General features: G+C 44.1%; 3 pseudogenes; 1 reads left to right on the forward strand and 2 right to left on the reverse strand.

Moving 5' to 3' along the window:
- Window positions 1-4,173: 4,173 nt before the first annotated feature.
- On the forward strand, window positions 4,174-4,842 carry LOC131831395 (phosphoserine phosphatase-like; annotated as a pseudogene).
- A 5,735-nt stretch (window positions 4,843-10,577) lies between these two features.
- LOC131831170 (uncharacterized) lies at window positions 10,578-11,702 on the reverse strand (annotated as a pseudogene).
- On the reverse strand, window positions 11,515-15,355 carry LOC131832366 (uncharacterized; annotated as a pseudogene).
- Window positions 15,356-16,274: the final 919 nt, after the last annotated feature.

Here is a 16,274-nt window from a genome sequence, read left to right on the forward strand (position 1 = left end):
AGATAAAAATGGCAAAACCTGGGTCTCATCTTCCTACCTGTTGGTAGAACAAGACCTCTACCAATGAGGAAGAGCAGGCAGTTTCTCTGGCACAAGCTATGCTTGTGTTCCAACCCCAGGCCCTTCTATACCATGGTTATTATAAACAGAACACATTCCTACTAATGCGTATGAATTCATAACTGGTTGAGATTGGTGTTTTTTAATTGAATTGCCACCTGGTGATTGCATACACTGTGATCATTACTGATGCACTTATCCTTTTGCTCTCCCGCCACTTTGGCTCCGTGTTGCTCTTCTTTGTCTTCTCTCTTTTAGGGGATAGATTTTGTAGAAAACCACTGGTTAAGACATCTCTATTCTTCTGTGAAGCTACAGAGAAAGAGACCAAACCTAATCTGGATGTTATGAATTTGAAACTCATTCTTTTCCTAAGCTTCTTAGAGAAGGGAGAGGAGGGAGTTGGAGAGAGAGAATCAAGCACCCACAAACTCACAGTAATTAAGTTGCCAGCTTGAACCCTCCATAATTATTCATTCAAGAACATTTATTTAACATTCATCATATGCAAAATGTTTTGTTGGTGCTAGGAATACAGTGGTAAACAAAATATACACAGTCTGCCCTCATGGAATTGGGAACCCACACATGTGAATAAAAAATTATGAGTTATGTTTGAAGAGAGGGGAAATCAAGAAATGGCTATTTGAGAACATACATTTAAGCTGAGACCTGAGGATGAACGAGTAAAGACCTTATTTTATCTAATAAATATACATGTGTTACTATGTTCTGGGCACTCTACTCATTAACTCATTTAATCCTCAGATTTTCTCTTTAATATAGATGTTATACCCATCCTTGTTTTACAAATATGAAAACTGAAGTTCAGAGAATTTATGTGACTTGCCTAGGATCACACAGCCAATAAGAACAGAACTGGTGTTCCAATCGAGGTAGTCCAGACTCTAAAGTCCATGTTTTTAATCACTCAGTATGTTCTGTTGAGAACAACCTGGTAGTTATGGATTGAATGGTGTCCTCCAAAAAAGATATTCAAGTCCTAATCCCTAGTATTTGTGAATATGATCTTACTTAGAAATAGGGTCTCTGCAAATGTATTCAAGTTAAAATGAGGTTGTTCTGGATTGGGGGAGGGTCTAGTCTCCAAAAGCTAGTGTCTTTATAGGAGAAAGAGATACATGGAAGAAGATGGAGGTGTTACTGAGAATCAGTTGGAAAAGAAAGTTCAGTTCTGTTTTATTTTTTAAAAAGATTTTATTTATTTATTTGAAAGAGAGAAAGGGAGAACACACGCAGGGGGAGCAGCAGAGGCAGAGGGAAAAGCAGGCTCCCCACTGAGCAGGGGATCATGACCTGAGCTGAAGGCAGACACTTAACCGACTGAACTATGGCGCTCAAGAAAAGTTCAGTTTCAGATATGCTGTCTGAAATGCCTAGAAATGCAAAAGCACTGTCCATTAGGCCATTTAACATACATGTCTCGAGCTCAGAAGAGACCAGGACTCAGAGAAATAAACTGGAGTGGCTTTGCATAAACATCTGTAGAGGACTTCAGAATGACTCTACTTCTTCATCTCTCCCATATCAATGTCCTTTACCATGCCCTCTCATTAATGGCCGTTGGGATGTTAACAAACATGATGGAAGCCAAGGCTTTGAAGACACTTGTGTGATTGGCTTGGCTTTATTCTTGCCCTCTTTTATGATCATGGGAACATCCCTAGCCTAGTCAGTTGGAGATGAAAGACAAGTATATTAGACTTGATGGGCCTGGTCATCCCAGTGGAGGTCTTCTGAGATCAATCTATAGCCAGGGGACACCCAGACAGTACTTAAGTGCAGTCAAAGATGGCGGGAGCACCAGGCCAGTTTGCAGAGTGTTGAGCTCAATGAACATTGACTGCTGAAAGGCACTGTGTTTTGGGTGGTGTGTTATGTAGATTTACCCTGTAAGAGATAACGGATAAGATGCAGTTTAAAGCTGAGAACCTAGATGAGAGAGCCTTGGGGGGTGGGCAGGGGATGGGGAGAGGAAGGTGAACAGAAAAGAAGGTTCAGAATGGAACCCTGGAGTCAGCTAAAGTTTAGGAATTGGTATCAGTGGAGGAGCAACAAAGGAGACCAAGAAGGAGGGGCCAGAAAGTGGGAGGAGAACCTGGAGAGGCTTCAGTAAAATGGCAGTGAAGTGACTGATGAGTTTGACAATATGGAGGCGTTTCCATGGGCCCTAAACTCTGAACCTCTGCTCTAATAATCTTTCATCTTTTAATCATCACCGTTTTAGATTCGGCCATTGTTGAGTTTGGCTTGCATTGCTTCTATAGTTGCATGTCTTTGTATCTTTTTTCTACAATTTACCCTTCACAATAGCGACAAATTATCTTCTTAAAAGAACATTGCATTGTATGTCTTCTTCCTCTAAAATCTTCTGTGGTGTTATATAGCTTTTGAAGCCCTCCTAAACTTGGAAGATCTAGGCTAGAGTCTTTAAATTGTTCGTGTACGAGGTGTACAACTTTAGGAAAGCTTTATATCTTTCATGAGCCCAAGCCTTGTTTTTTTAAAGTTGAGAAAATAATAGAACCTCTCAAAACTAAATCTGAACCTGAACCTGAATCAACTATCTACCTACGAAAATTATTCCCTCTTGAAGCTGGGGAGATGTCCACCTGGTTAGATTACATGTGCCGGTCTACTTTTCAGTTAAGTGAGGCAATAGAATATGTCTGGAAGTGAAATGTACTACTCCCTGAACTGTTTTTTAAGACTTTAGTTATGTTTTTTCTGAGCCTTCTGCTTCCCCACTGTGTTGAATGATCATGTGGAATAAAACTCCTTTGCCAATTCTGTAATATTAAAAAAACATGTTTTTTCCCTTAAAGTCACTGTATTTTGGGGTCAGTCTGTTACAGCCATCACTCTAATATCACTTCTAGGTGGGTATAGATGGATATATGATGCTGTTGAGAGGTAACATATGTGAGATTATTTAGAAATTTTTTTAAAGTGAGGCAAAATCACCATAGGGTTTGAATTCATAACCTTTTCCAAGAAGTCAGCAGGAAGCTTTTCTGGCTCTCGTTACCTGTTGGGAACACTTAGTATTTGTGGTGGCAGGAGTTGAAATCCATGTCATTTTTGCTAGACCTGGTTTAGGAGATTGATTTGAAACTCGTTTCTTTTTCAGGTCATCCCTAATTCATCTAAAAGGGCTTCTGTCTCCTTACCCTATGATTTGTTTAGCTGGACATTCCTCAACCTGAGAATCTTTAACACTAATGACTTGTCCTAGGGTAGCAACTGTAATTTAGCCCATCACTGTGATTTTATGGAGAAAAAGCAATAAGGTCTAGAAAGAAATAGATTTGTTTTTCTTTAGTTGCAAATCTGGGTCCACTCTCTGGCCCTTTTATTGCAGAAGGGTGTTCATTTCTTAGCTTCCTCATCAGCCTTCTTTTCTTCCTAATTACTTAACGATTCATCCTGGACCCTCTCCATTAGCATCCTCTCGCCATGTAAAATCTTCCCTACCCTTAAGATTTCTTTTTCTGGGGTAAAACCATCTAGGTCTAACTGCAAGAGGCAGGATTAATTCATTTTTCAGAGAACAAGGTTAGTGAGTCCCACTGATGTTTTGAGTGCTACACAGATGCTTTATTCTTGGGTCTTTAGGGGTTCTGAGATGGGTTTGCAAATCAGGGTAATTCAGCCCGGTGATAAGAATCTATGCCAGTGGAGTCTAGGATTGCACATGCAAAAGCTACCAGAAGCCACTGCACTTATCAACAGATTTCATATGATTGTTCAGTAAAAGCTCTGCAGGTCTGCACGGGTCACCTCTCTTGGGATTCTGGGACTGAACCTCAGAGCCAGCCATGGGCCCCCTGCAATCTGGGGGTTACAGCTGCAGAAGCCCAGGAGGTGGGAGGTGGGAGGTGGAAGGTGAGAGGTGGTGGGGGGAGGGTGGGGAGGAGCCCAGGAAGGAGCAGCAGCCCGGGCTCCTGCTCTTGCCCAACCCACAAAATCTCTCATGAAGAAGTTTGTAGTCAGAACGTGACACTACATTTTTAGTCAGGAAAGAAGCAGGAAGAGAAGAGTGTCATCTCCTAGGAATCCAGCCCTGGAGAAACAAGGAAAATTCTTCCAGGGATGGTCTCCCTTTCAGAGTGAGGAAAGAGGAAACCTTTCTGTCCAGCTGATGAAGTGTGTGTTGATGTGTCTAGCACAATCCTCAGAGAAGATGGAATTGGTAAGCTAGCCAAATTCTGTGGAATGACAACGGTGAGCTGTGGGTGGGGCAGTGCCTCTCATAGGGGCCCTCACAGAACTCTTAGCTCCCATCTGGCGCTCCCGGCAGCAGGTGTGAGGCTCATAGTATACACCCCCCCACACCCCAACACATGACTCAGGGCATAAGAGAGCTAGTAGGTTGCCTGCAAGAGCGAAATGTTCAGGTTTTCCTCTTATCTGGTGGCTTTACAAGGATCGTAGAGCATGTTGCTTCAAAGTTCAGTATCGCATAGACCAACATATTTGCCAGTAGGCTGAACTTCTACTTTGATGGTGAATAAGCAGGTTTTGATGAGGCAGCCAACAGCCAAATCTGGTGGGAAAAGAAAAGGTCTTAAACTTGTGAAGGAAAAATCTCATTCGAAGGAAATAGTTACGATTGGAGATGGAGCCACAGACATAGAAGCCTTTCTTACTGCTGATGTTTCCATTACATTTAGAGGAAATGTGATCAGACAACAAGTAAGAGATAAAACAGAATGGTACATCACTGATTTTGTGGAGCTTTTGGGAGAACTTGAAAAATAATATCAATTTTCATACAGTTCTTAACAATTTTAAGGTTAATTTTTTTTTAAGATTTTATTTATTTATTTGACAGACAGAGATTACAAGTAGGCAGAGAGGCAGGCAGAGAGAGAGAGGAGGAAGCAGGCTCCCTGCTGAGCAGAGAGCCCCATGTGGGGCTCGATCCCAGGACCCTGGGAACATAACCTGAGCTGAAGGCAGAGGTTTTAACCCACTGAGCCACCCAGGTGCCCCTAAGGTTAATTTTTAAAAGCTATACAGTTTGAGGGATGTCTGGCTGGCTATTTGGTAGAGCATGTAACTCTTGATCTTAGGGTCATGAGTTCAAGCCCCATGTTGGATGTGGAGCCTACTTAAAATAAAAAAAAATTTTTTTTTAAAGTTATACAGTTTGATACTGTTCACTTACAAGTACCTGTTATAACTTAATAGGTAGATTTGGTACTGTTTTTCTCTACTTCCAAGTAAACTATGGAAAATTGCTTTTTTTAACTGCAGTCCCTATATTGTTATGACAATTAATTATCTGGAGAGTTTTATAATCTGAATTCTTTATTTATTCTCCTAGTTGTATTTTATTTGAAGCCTTTAAAAAGTAGATAGTAACTTAAACACTTTCACTCTTGAGAATATAGGTTAAACAGCTTTTAGTGAACATTGGTTTTCCCTTTGGTAGGTAAATAAAAGTGTATCCATGTAGTAGGAAAAAAAAAAAAGAACCTATGCAATTCTAAATTATGCCCCCACTTCTTTCATTCCTTTCTTTTTTATCTTTCCTCTTTTTTCAATGGAGGGAAGGGAAGAGAAGCTAGATACAGCATTTGAAAGCAGATTTGGAACGCTGTGGTAGAACTTGTTTCATCTCCTTGATGGTACCTTTTGTGTAGATTTTTTTTTCTTTTTTTTTTTCCTGTTTCAGTTTGTGAGGAATTATGCCAATCATTCCACCTCCCATCTATGGACACGTTCCAAAGTTCAGTTGTAAATGTATTGTTTGTAAGTTGAATTGCATCTTTCTGTAGAAAAATGAAAATATTGTAACTCCAAGATCAGTTCAGTTATGATTCTATGATGGGGCTGAAATGTCATTCACAAGCAGTAACATAAAGTAGAAAATAATACCGTCACCATACTAGTGAGTTTGATAAGGAGGAGAAATAATAGGGAATGAACAAGATTTTATTGTGTGTTTATCTTGAATGCTGATGAAAAGGACGTGGTTATAGGAGTGGGTTGTGTGGTGCACCCAGCGGGGGCTAGTGAAAGTGTAATGAACACAGGGAATTGATGGGGTAATGACAGGAGATGAGTAGACACTCAAGGTTAGCGTGAAACCCATCTATGTGAGTGTGCCTGCCGATCTCACACAGGTTCACAACAGGTTCACAAGTTGAAATGTTGGTCTCACTTTATACAGTCTGTGTCTGGGTCTTAATGGGTCTCCCATTTCCAAATTTGTTGGAAGATTGGTGAAAGGAGATTGGGATTCCCAGATCATAGCCTCCATTGTGTTGCTTACTACTCAAGGTCTGTCTTTGGTCTGATATTAATTCCCAATATTTATCTCCCTCCATCCCATTGGGTCTTCTGAGTCCCTTGTTTGCATCAAAATTACGTGAATGGTTTACTAAAAACCCAGGTTTCTGGGCTCTACCCTCAGGATTTCTGATTAAGCACTCTTAATCAGAAGAGTTGGGATGGAACCCAAGAATTTGTATTTCAAACAAGTCCCCAGGTGATACTGACTCTGTTCCTGGGGCCACACTTTACCCTAGGTCAATCCAGGTCCTCCTCTGGATTGTGAGCAGCATTCTTTCTGGCTCCATCCAAGCTTCAGCCTTCTCCACCCGGTCACAATCAGACATCTCTAAGGCTCTGCTCAGGACCTTCCAAGCTTCCTATCTAGTGCTCTGGACGTTGAAGACCGTTTCTTTCATAAGTCCTGAGGATACCGTTCCAGATTGAAGACTATGGAGCCCTGTTTTGACAGCTGTCCACCTTAGAGACCTCTGGGGTCTTGGGACTTGGAAGTCTCTTCCCTTCACCCCAGTTCCTGCGATTCTTTGTAGCTGTCTGTAATGTATTCACCCCTCACCCCTGCAAATCCACTCTCTGAAGCTCAGCTTTTTACCCGCTCCTCTGAGCAGCCCTAGGTCCTAATTCATCCTCTTCAAGGGGGGTGTCTGATCCTGAAAGCCAATGTGTGTCACATCCAATAGCTTTCAGCAGATATCTGTTCCCTGCCTCAAAGCTGCGGGTTGTTGAAGCTGTGAAGTGGCTTCCAGGGAGCCAGTCCCCCAGCTTTGGCTCCCCAATCTGTAAGTTTGGATTCTTCCCGTGTACTATCTCATCACTCAGATGGTGACCGTTCTCCTAGGGAAGCATATATTTTGCTATTAGTTGTTACAAAATTCTCCTTAAATAAACCATGGGACCAGGACTACATGCCAATAAAATTTAATTTGATGATATTCAGGAAATTGTGAGGATTTTTCAGATTTTTTTTTTTTTTCAGTTTCAAGCCACAGAAGCCTTGAGGTAAAGCCAAAGTCTCTATAGTATTTCTTTTGTTTTGTCCCTACCAACCTATCTTAAAACAGCCTTCCTCTTGACTGGTTTCTGTGAATCACAGGGGCTGGCTCACATGCAGTCACAGAGCATATTCTCAGGTGCCCAGGAACCATCCCCCCGCAACCTTCCTTTTGTTGATGCCTGCCAAAAGAACCTTCAACTTCCACGCCCAGCAAATGTGGCTCTGCTCTCTTGGTCATCTGCCAGACGCACTATCGCTGGCCAGTCTGCTATGGCAAAGATGCTAATGTCTCTGCCACATGTAGTGACACCTGTTGGCAAAGTTGTGAGTGTTCTGCCCTCTTAATGCAGACCCTGACAGTGGCCCTGACTTGATAAAGGCTTCATGGCACCAACTGGTTCTCTGTGAATGGGGGAAGGATCCTTTTATCTCTTACCTTAAGTGTTTTTCCTGGGTTCCAAAGTAGTGCTTCTGGTGTTGTCGGTGATTGGAAAGAATTTTATGAAGGAGCTTTCAGCAGAGACGGCCAGCGGTCTACCAGAGTTCCATTATGTAGAATGAGTTCCAAGAAGTTGCTACCCGAGTATTTAAAACATTTCTGAGCCCTCCCACCCCTCCTGTGCATTCAGTAGAATTACGGAACTAGTTCACCACAATTTCACAATGACAGTTTTGCAGAGCTGATGTGTATCATTTTCAGGCCAAGGAGTTTAAGAAGTAGGTGAGGTGCATCTTCTTTTTCCTTTCTTAGCTCTAAGACCTCAGGGAATGTCAGAATATAGGATGGAAAGAGCCAGAACACCTTGGACTCTTCTATAAGTAAAAAATACATTTTCTTTACATTTAAAAATGATTAAAATGATAAATTATTAAGAACAGTTTGCCACAATTTAAAAAATACATTTCTGTTATTCTAAGCTACTAAATATTTGAGGTTTATGTGTACAGTAGCTAATGTTACTCTAATTAATTCTCATCTCCCTAAATTTGTTCTCCTTTAGGGCTCCATTTCTCAGAACCTTGTTTCAGGTCACACACAGAGTATAGTAGAAGCAACACTCAGAATTCCTTTCTTCTTTTCACATTGGTCCTTGGCAAGTCTTTCTATGGACTTCCTTAATACTCCTTTAAAGACCTTCCTGGAAACAGACTGTTGTTATTACAGAGTAATAGTTAAGCTCACAGGCCCCAAAGAGAGGTTTTTTGGGTTTGAACCTCACCTTTTCCCCTTACTAGCTGTGTGACCTTGGGCAAGTTATTTAACCTCTGTGTGTGTCAGTTGTTTTAAGTGCAAAAACATCGGGTGATAATATTACTTACCTCTAGAGGTTCTTGTGAGGATTCTGCAAGTCAAAAGATGTAGAGTACACGTACCTGGCTGAAATACACATTGCTGTTGCACTATTGATAATACTCATATCTCCTCTAGTCACACGTGTGAATCTTGGATAAACAATTGAAATTTGAGCTGAGCTACTTCCTAAAAAATAGTAAAATGCCATATTAATAACAGATGTGATTTCTACTCTGAGAGAAAGGGCATATCCCTACATTTTGGAGTGCTGAACTCCAAAAGTACTTGAGTTATATATCAAGCAATGTGGGAGGCCATTTCACATATTTTGTTCTTAGTGGTTACAAAATTCTGCATAGTTAAATCATGAGACCAGGAATACATTCATGGTAGTTGGGTGATATATAGTGAATCATGATATAGTATTAGTCATTATTATAAATATAATACTGTATTGTATGTTTACCTGCAAAGTATAAGAATTATTTTTTAGAATGTTATTTTTTGTCCTTTTGAATTTGTATTAATAAGAAAAAACATGTATAAAACCAAGTCAATTAAGTTATTTATCTTCTGAAACACAAGAAGAGAATGACTTTTAAAAAGTGAGATTTTATAGGCTTCCTCAATATTTCTTGATACTGTCTAAGCAAGCTTGATCATAAACCCTTTTTAAAAATGTATAGATTCTGTTAAAATGAAAAAAATAAAAGTTTTTTTTTAAAGTTTTGGGTAGATAGAATTTTATATTTAAAAAGAACTTTGGGAACACCTGGGTGACTCAGTGGGTTAAGCCTCTGCCTTTGGCTCAGGTCATGATCTCAGGGTCCTGGGATTGAGTCCCGTATCAGGCTCTCTGCTCAGCAGGGAGCCTGCTTGCCCCCCCCTCTCTCTGCCTGACTTTCTGCCTGCTTGTGCTCTCTGTCTGTCAAATAAATAAATAAAAATCTTTAAAAAATAAAAAAGAATTTTGTGTTAGTTATCATTCAGCTTATATGGATCATTATTTCCCCAAGTGAGTGGGCAAGTATTTGAAATTATTTTAATGAAAATTTAAAAGTCATTGGTTTGTTTTCTGTGACATAGTACACTCATCAAATGTATGTAAATACACAGAATTCTAAGAAAAACATATGCCTGTTGTACTCAAGTTTTCACGTCCAAGAGACCACCAAGGAGCCAACACCAATGCAATCGCACAAGGGTTTATTTGGCAAGCTTAAGCTTGGGCCCAAGTGTATCTGACACAGCAGAGTAGGGACTTGGGCCCCGAACCAGATTACAGTCAGAGTTTTTAAAGGCAGAGTGGGGGTGGACTCGGCAGTAGATAATTGGGCCACAACTGCTGGCTCAGCAGTAGGTGAGGATAAAGGGGATGTTCAGAAGGGCTATCAGGGTAAAAAAGACTGTCAGGATGTTGGAGGCCTGGTTATTTTCAAGTCAAGGCCATTTCTCCCTCTGATGAGGCACTAACATGACGACAATTTGGAGTTTCCTGGTGGAATGTCACATTTCTCCTATCAAGCGTTCTTGTTAGTGAGTTTTAGGTTTAACTTTGTTTCCATTTTCTTCCACCTCAGCCTCCTTCAGGTTTATGGAGGGGAGGGCGATGTTAGGGCTAGACTCGAGGTGGGTACGGCCTTGTTTTTCTTGCCCTCCACATTTCCCCGTCTCAGAGGAACCTAAGGAAGGACCCAATCATGGGTCTAAGCTGACCTCAGTAACAAAGTCCAGTGTTTGGTAATCCTGTCTGAGTACCATGAGTTGAACTGCACTGACTCTGTCTTTGACAAAAGTAACTAATCTATTGATAATGCAGGGCCCAAAGGTAAAGAGGAGAAGGGGGATAATGAGGGTTACTTATCCCTCCGTGCACTGGTGTAAAAAGAGGGCATAGTATAAGTAACATTAGTGAGGTATGTGAGAGCAGCTCAGTCTCAGCTTTAGGGGATTGTCCTTGTTCAGCTGGCTCTTCCATTCTGGAACAAAATCCTTGAGAACGGTACGTGGGTCAGCTGGCCGGACGTGGATGTAGTGGACCCAGGAAGTAATTCTGTCGACCTTGAGAGCGGTTGGAGTAGTCAGGATCACGATGTAAGGTCCCTTCCAGCGTGGTTGAAGTGTCCGGTGTTGGTGTCTCTGGATGTATACCCAGTCCCCCTGGCTGATATTGATGGGGGTCCAGGGGTGGCCCGGTCTCATAGAGGGCCCTCAGCTTAGGCCACACCTGTTCATGGGTCCATTATAACATTTGGAGAGAGAGGAGTTGGTGATCATCAAACTCAGCAAATACCTCAGGTTTTAAGTTGGGAATAATAGGTGGGGGAATACCGAACATGATCTCATAGAGGGTAAGCCCCATCTTATATGGGGAGTTTCGTACCCTATAGAGGGCAAAAGGGAGGAGAGTCACCTAATCCCCATCAGTGTCTAGGACTAATTTAGTTAAGGTCTCCTTTAATGTTCTGTTCATCCTTTCTACCTGTCCTGAGCTTTGGGGCCTATATGCACAATGTAATTTCCAGTCTGCCCCAAGCACCAGTGCCACTCCCTATGTTACCTTAGAGACGAATCCTGGTCTGTTCTCTGATCCAATTTTAACAGGAAAATCATGCCTCAGTAAGATGTCTTCTAGCAGTTTCTTGGTCACAGTCTCTGCTGTTTCATGTTTGGTGGGAAATGTCTCTGTCCGTCCTGAAAAAGTATCTACAAACACTAGCAAATACTTATATCTGTATTTTCCAGGTTTTACCTCTGTGAAGTCTACTTCCCAGTAGGCTCCTGGGCAGTCCCCCAGGAGCTGGGTGCTCGGGTTAGATCCCTGGGCAGTGGCATTAGTTAACTGACATGCGTGGCAGCTTGCCACAATCTGTTTGATCTTTGATCAGGAATCTTTGATGGTGGTCTTTGCATGTCACACCAAGTCTTCCAATTTTTTTGTTCCCATGTGGGTACTTTTATGCATTTTTGGATAGGACTCGCCGTCCCAGTTCCTCTGGTAGGATTATGCTGCAATCTGCAGCTCTCCACCATCCATGTAAACGTGTCATGGGCAGGCGCCTAATCTATTGTAAGTCTGCATCAGTGTAGTTGAGGCTGTCTGGCAAGCTCGGTGCTCCTGGATCAGGCAGTGTAGTCACTAAGACATGGTCCACTGAGAAGGCTGCCTTTTTTGCCTTTAAGTCAGCCAGATGATTTCCCCTAGCCACTGGCGTATCTGCTTTTTGGTGTCCTGGACAATGGATGATGGCCAGTGCCTTAGGCAGCCAGAGGGCTCTTAGGAGCTCAAGGATTTCTACCTTGTTTTTAATAGTCTTTCCTTCTGCTGTTAAGAGCCCTCTTTCTTCATAAATGGCTTTGTGGATGTGGGCTGTGGCAAAGGCATATCTGCTATCAGTATAGAAGTTTATTCTCTTGCCTGCTCCCATTGTTAGTGCCTTGGTCAGCGCAATCAGTTCTGCACATTGGGCAGATGTCCTGGCCGCTAATGGTTCTGCCCATACAGTTTCTGTCTCTGTGGTTACTGTGGCCCCTGCATGCCGGATTCCTTCTTGGACGAAGCTGCTGCCGTCTGTATACCAGGTGTCATTCGTGTCCGGCAGTGGTTGGTCCTGAAGATCGGCTCTGACTCCGTGTACCTAAGCTAGGATTTCTTGACAGTCATGTAGGGGGGTTTCCCAGTCAGGGTTAGGGAGCAGTGTCGCTGGGTTTAGGGCTGTTGGTGTCTGGAACAAAATTCTGGTAAGGTTTAAAAGCAAGCCCTGGTAATGGGTCAAGTGGGCATTGCTGATCCATCGGTCCGGGGGTTGTTTGAGCACCCCTTCGATGGCATGTGGGGTAGTGACGTATAGTTCCTGCCCCATAGCCAGCTTATCTGCGTCCTTGACCCTGGTGGCCACCGCAGCAATAATTTTTAAGCATGGGGGCCATCCGGCGGCTACAGCATCTAATTTCTTTGAGAGGTAGGCCACCGGTCTTTTCCAGGGGCCCACATACTGATTTAGAACTCCCTTAGCCATGCCTTCCTTTTCATCCAGGTAAAGGTGGAAGGGCTTAGTCACATCCGGCAGCCTGAGTGCGGGGGCGGAGACCAAGGCTTGTTTAAGATCATTGAAGGCTTTGTTCATGGCCTCAGTCCATGCAAAGTCCTGTTTTTGTTTCGTGGCCTTGTAAAGGGGCTTAGCCATTTCAGCGAAACCAGGGATCCACAATTGGCAGAAACCCGCCGACCCTAGGAATTCTCGTAACTGGCAGACATTTCGAGGCTGTGGGATTCTCATAACGGTCTTCTTCCATGCATCCGTTAATCATCTTTGTCCATCTCTTAATTTGTACTCCAGGTAGCTCACCTCTGTTCTGCAGATCTGGGCCTTTTTAGCTGAAACCCGGTATCCCAGAGTTGCTATCGCTTGGAGCAGATCCTTGGTGCCTTGTAAGCATGTTTCCTGGGCTTCTGCTGCCAACAGGATATCATCTTCGTATTGTAATAGAGTCAGATTAGGGTGTTTGGCACGGAACTCATCTAAGTCTTCATGCAGTGCCTCGTCAAAGATGGTGGGCGAATTCTTGAATCCTTTCGGCAGTCGAGTCCAGGTGAGTTGGCCATTGATGCCCTTCTCCGGGTCCGTCTGTTCAAAAGCAGAGATCTTGGCTCTTTGGGGCCAAGGGCAAGCAGAAAAAGGCATCTTTTAGGTCTAGCACTGTATACCAAGGTTTGTCTAGGGGCAAGGTGGAGAGGAGAGTGTAGGGGTTTGGGACTGTAGGGTGCATGTCCATCACTCGTCAGTTAACTTCTCTCAAGTCCTGGACCGATCTATAATCATTAGAGTGTGGCTTTCACACCGGCAGCAGGGGAGTGTTCCATGCTGACTGACAAGGACGCAGTATGCCTGAGTCTAGCAGCTGTCGGATGTGTGGGGTGATCCCCTTCTGAGCTGTGAGAGGCATGGGGTATTGACGGACCCTGACTGGATCTGCTCCTGGCTTTAGTTCAATGTATATAGCTGGCTGATGTTGGGTCAGTCCCATTCCCCCAGTTTCTGCCCATGCTTGGGGAAACTCTTGCAACCAGTGGTCAGTGTTGGTCATTGGTGCTGGGGGCATTTGGTGAAGATGATATTCATCCTCAAGGTTCAAGACAAGCACCTGGATTGGGTGCCCCTCTTTATCCAGCACCTTTGCCCCTTTAGGGTGGAAACTAATTTTGGCTCCCATCTTGGTGAGTAGGTCTCGGCCTAACAAGGGGTATGGGCATTCAGGGATGACCATGAAGGAGTGGAATACCCGGCCCACTCCGAGATCCACTGTTCTTCAGGTAGTCCATGAATATTGTTTAGTGCCCATGGCCCCCTGTACCTATGAGGTCTTATTTGTCAACTTCACTTGAGGTCGTAGCAAAACAGAGTGTTGTGCCCCGGTGTCTACTAGGAATTTAATTGGCTGCCCCTCCACTTTAAGGGTTACCCTGGGCTCAGGGAGGGGTGCCAAACCCCGACTCCACATTCATCAAATCTTCAACCTCCAAGATAGTAGTGGAGGCCTTTGGTTTTCTGTTGGGGCACTCCTTTACCCAGTGGCCTTTTTCCTTGCAATAAGCACACTGGTTTTTATTAGGGCAATCCTTCACTCAGTGGCCTTTTTCCTTGCAAAAAACACGCTGGTTCATATTCAGTTTGGGGTGTCTTCGATGGGGCCATCCTCCTTACCTGCTCCTGAAGTCAACTTCTTGAGATGTCTTTGTTTTTCGTGTGGGTCATCCATGGTTGCAGCCAGTAGGATCTTAGCCAGGTTCTGGGTCTGATGGTCACTAATCTTAGCCTGTTGTTCCTCCTGAGTCTCTCTGTTATTGTAGACTCTTTCTGTTACCACTATCAGATCCTGTAGGCTTTTTTCTCCCAGTCTTTCTACCCTCTGCAGTTTTCTTTTAGTGTCTGAAGTGGCTTAACAAAGGTCATAACAATGGCAGCTTGGGTTTCTGGGCCCCTGGATTCATAGGGGTGTATTGTCTGAACGCCTCTATGATCCTTTCTAGAAATGCCACCGGACTCTCATCTTAACCCTGTCTTACATCATATACCTTGGCCAGACTGGTAGGCTTGTATGCTGCAGCCTTGAGATCTGCCATTAGAGTCTGGCGGTAGACCTGGAGCTTCTCCTTACCTTCTGCCGAGTTGTAGTCCCAAGCGGGGTGAGACAAGGGGAAAGCTGCATTTATGAGGTCGGGGTTCTGGGTTGGCTGTCTGTCGTTACCCAGGACGGACTTTCGGGCTCCAACCTGGATTCGCTCTCTTTCCTCAGTGGTAAATAGAACCCGGAAGAGCTGCTGACAGTCATCCCAGGTGGGCTGATGGGTGAAAAGAACAGTATCCAAAAGATTGATAGGATCTTTTGGGTTATTGGAGAACTTTGTGTTTTGGGTTTTCCAGTTGTATAAATCACTGGTAGAAAATGGCCAATATAACATTGGCTGTCCCCCTGTTTCTTCGAGGGGGTCCCATGGCATGGAGGGGAAGGACAGTAGAATCAGCCAGTCCCAGGTTTGGGGCTGGGGTTGCACGATGGGTCCGTCCATGTGTCCCTGCTGCTGGCCCATGCATGGGGACCCCTCCATCTGGTGCACTCCCTCGGCAGCTCCTGATGCTTCTGCTGGGAGGGCAGATGGTGGGGAAAGGGGGACCTACTGGTAGGGTGGTGGAAAAATCAGGTCCTCCGTGGAGGTGTCCTGAAGGACAGGGTAAAGTGGAGTCTTTGGTTAGAACTCCATCATTTTGTCAGACTTCGGAGTTGGGTTCCGCAGGGCTAGAGCCTTGGATGTGGGTCCTGCTTTGGGAGGAAGAAAAGGTTTAAGCCAGGAGGGAGGATTTTCGATCATGTCTTGCCAGACCAGGATGTAAGGTATTTGGTCAGGGTAGCTGTGTGGTTTTTCTCTGAAGATGATGGCCTTAACCTGTAAGATAATAGGTAGTTGAAAAGTTCCCTCCGGGGGCCATCCAACATTAAGGGATGGCCATTCAGACATGCAGAAAGTCTGAAACTTTCCCTTTCATACGTCAGTGCTCAGGTTATGAGCTCTTTCCCTGACCTCCGAGAAGTGGGCAATCATCAGAGACAGAGGGGTCATCTGCGTCTGTCCCATCACTTCCTCAGTCCACAACAAGACAAATACACTTACGACAATTAACAAGAACACACGCACAAAGACAAATGATCCGGTGCAGCCGCGAAGACAAAACTGAAAGGAAGTTAAGGGAGAATCCGGCCGCAATGGCAGCCGGCTCTCTTCACAGATGAGGACCTCATCCTCCGGGCTCGACCGCGACAGTGGCCGACCCTCCAGACAGGGGCAAAGGGACGTCTCCCAAGACCCCGCCCCGCCCCCCTCGTCGACGGCCCGCCACATGTCCACTTGAGCCAATGTTGACTCCAGATACTCAGACTGGAATTCCTACAGGTAAAAAAAATGCAGAGTGGAGCTCCCAAAGTATGTGCACAAATAGATAATAAAAAAAAACAAAAAACAAAAAAAAACCAAAAAGCGAGTGTGCTCACCAGCTGGTGCAAGACCCTCTGGGTTGGGGTCCTGGGAGTCTCCCAGATCTCAGTGGA

Source organism: Mustela lutreola, chromosome 5 (assembly GCF_030435805.1).
Source record: "Mustela lutreola isolate mMusLut2 chromosome 5, mMusLut2.pri, whole genome shotgun sequence".
In the NCBI taxonomy this organism is placed as follows: Eukaryota; Metazoa; Chordata; class Mammalia; order Carnivora; family Mustelidae; genus Mustela; species Mustela lutreola.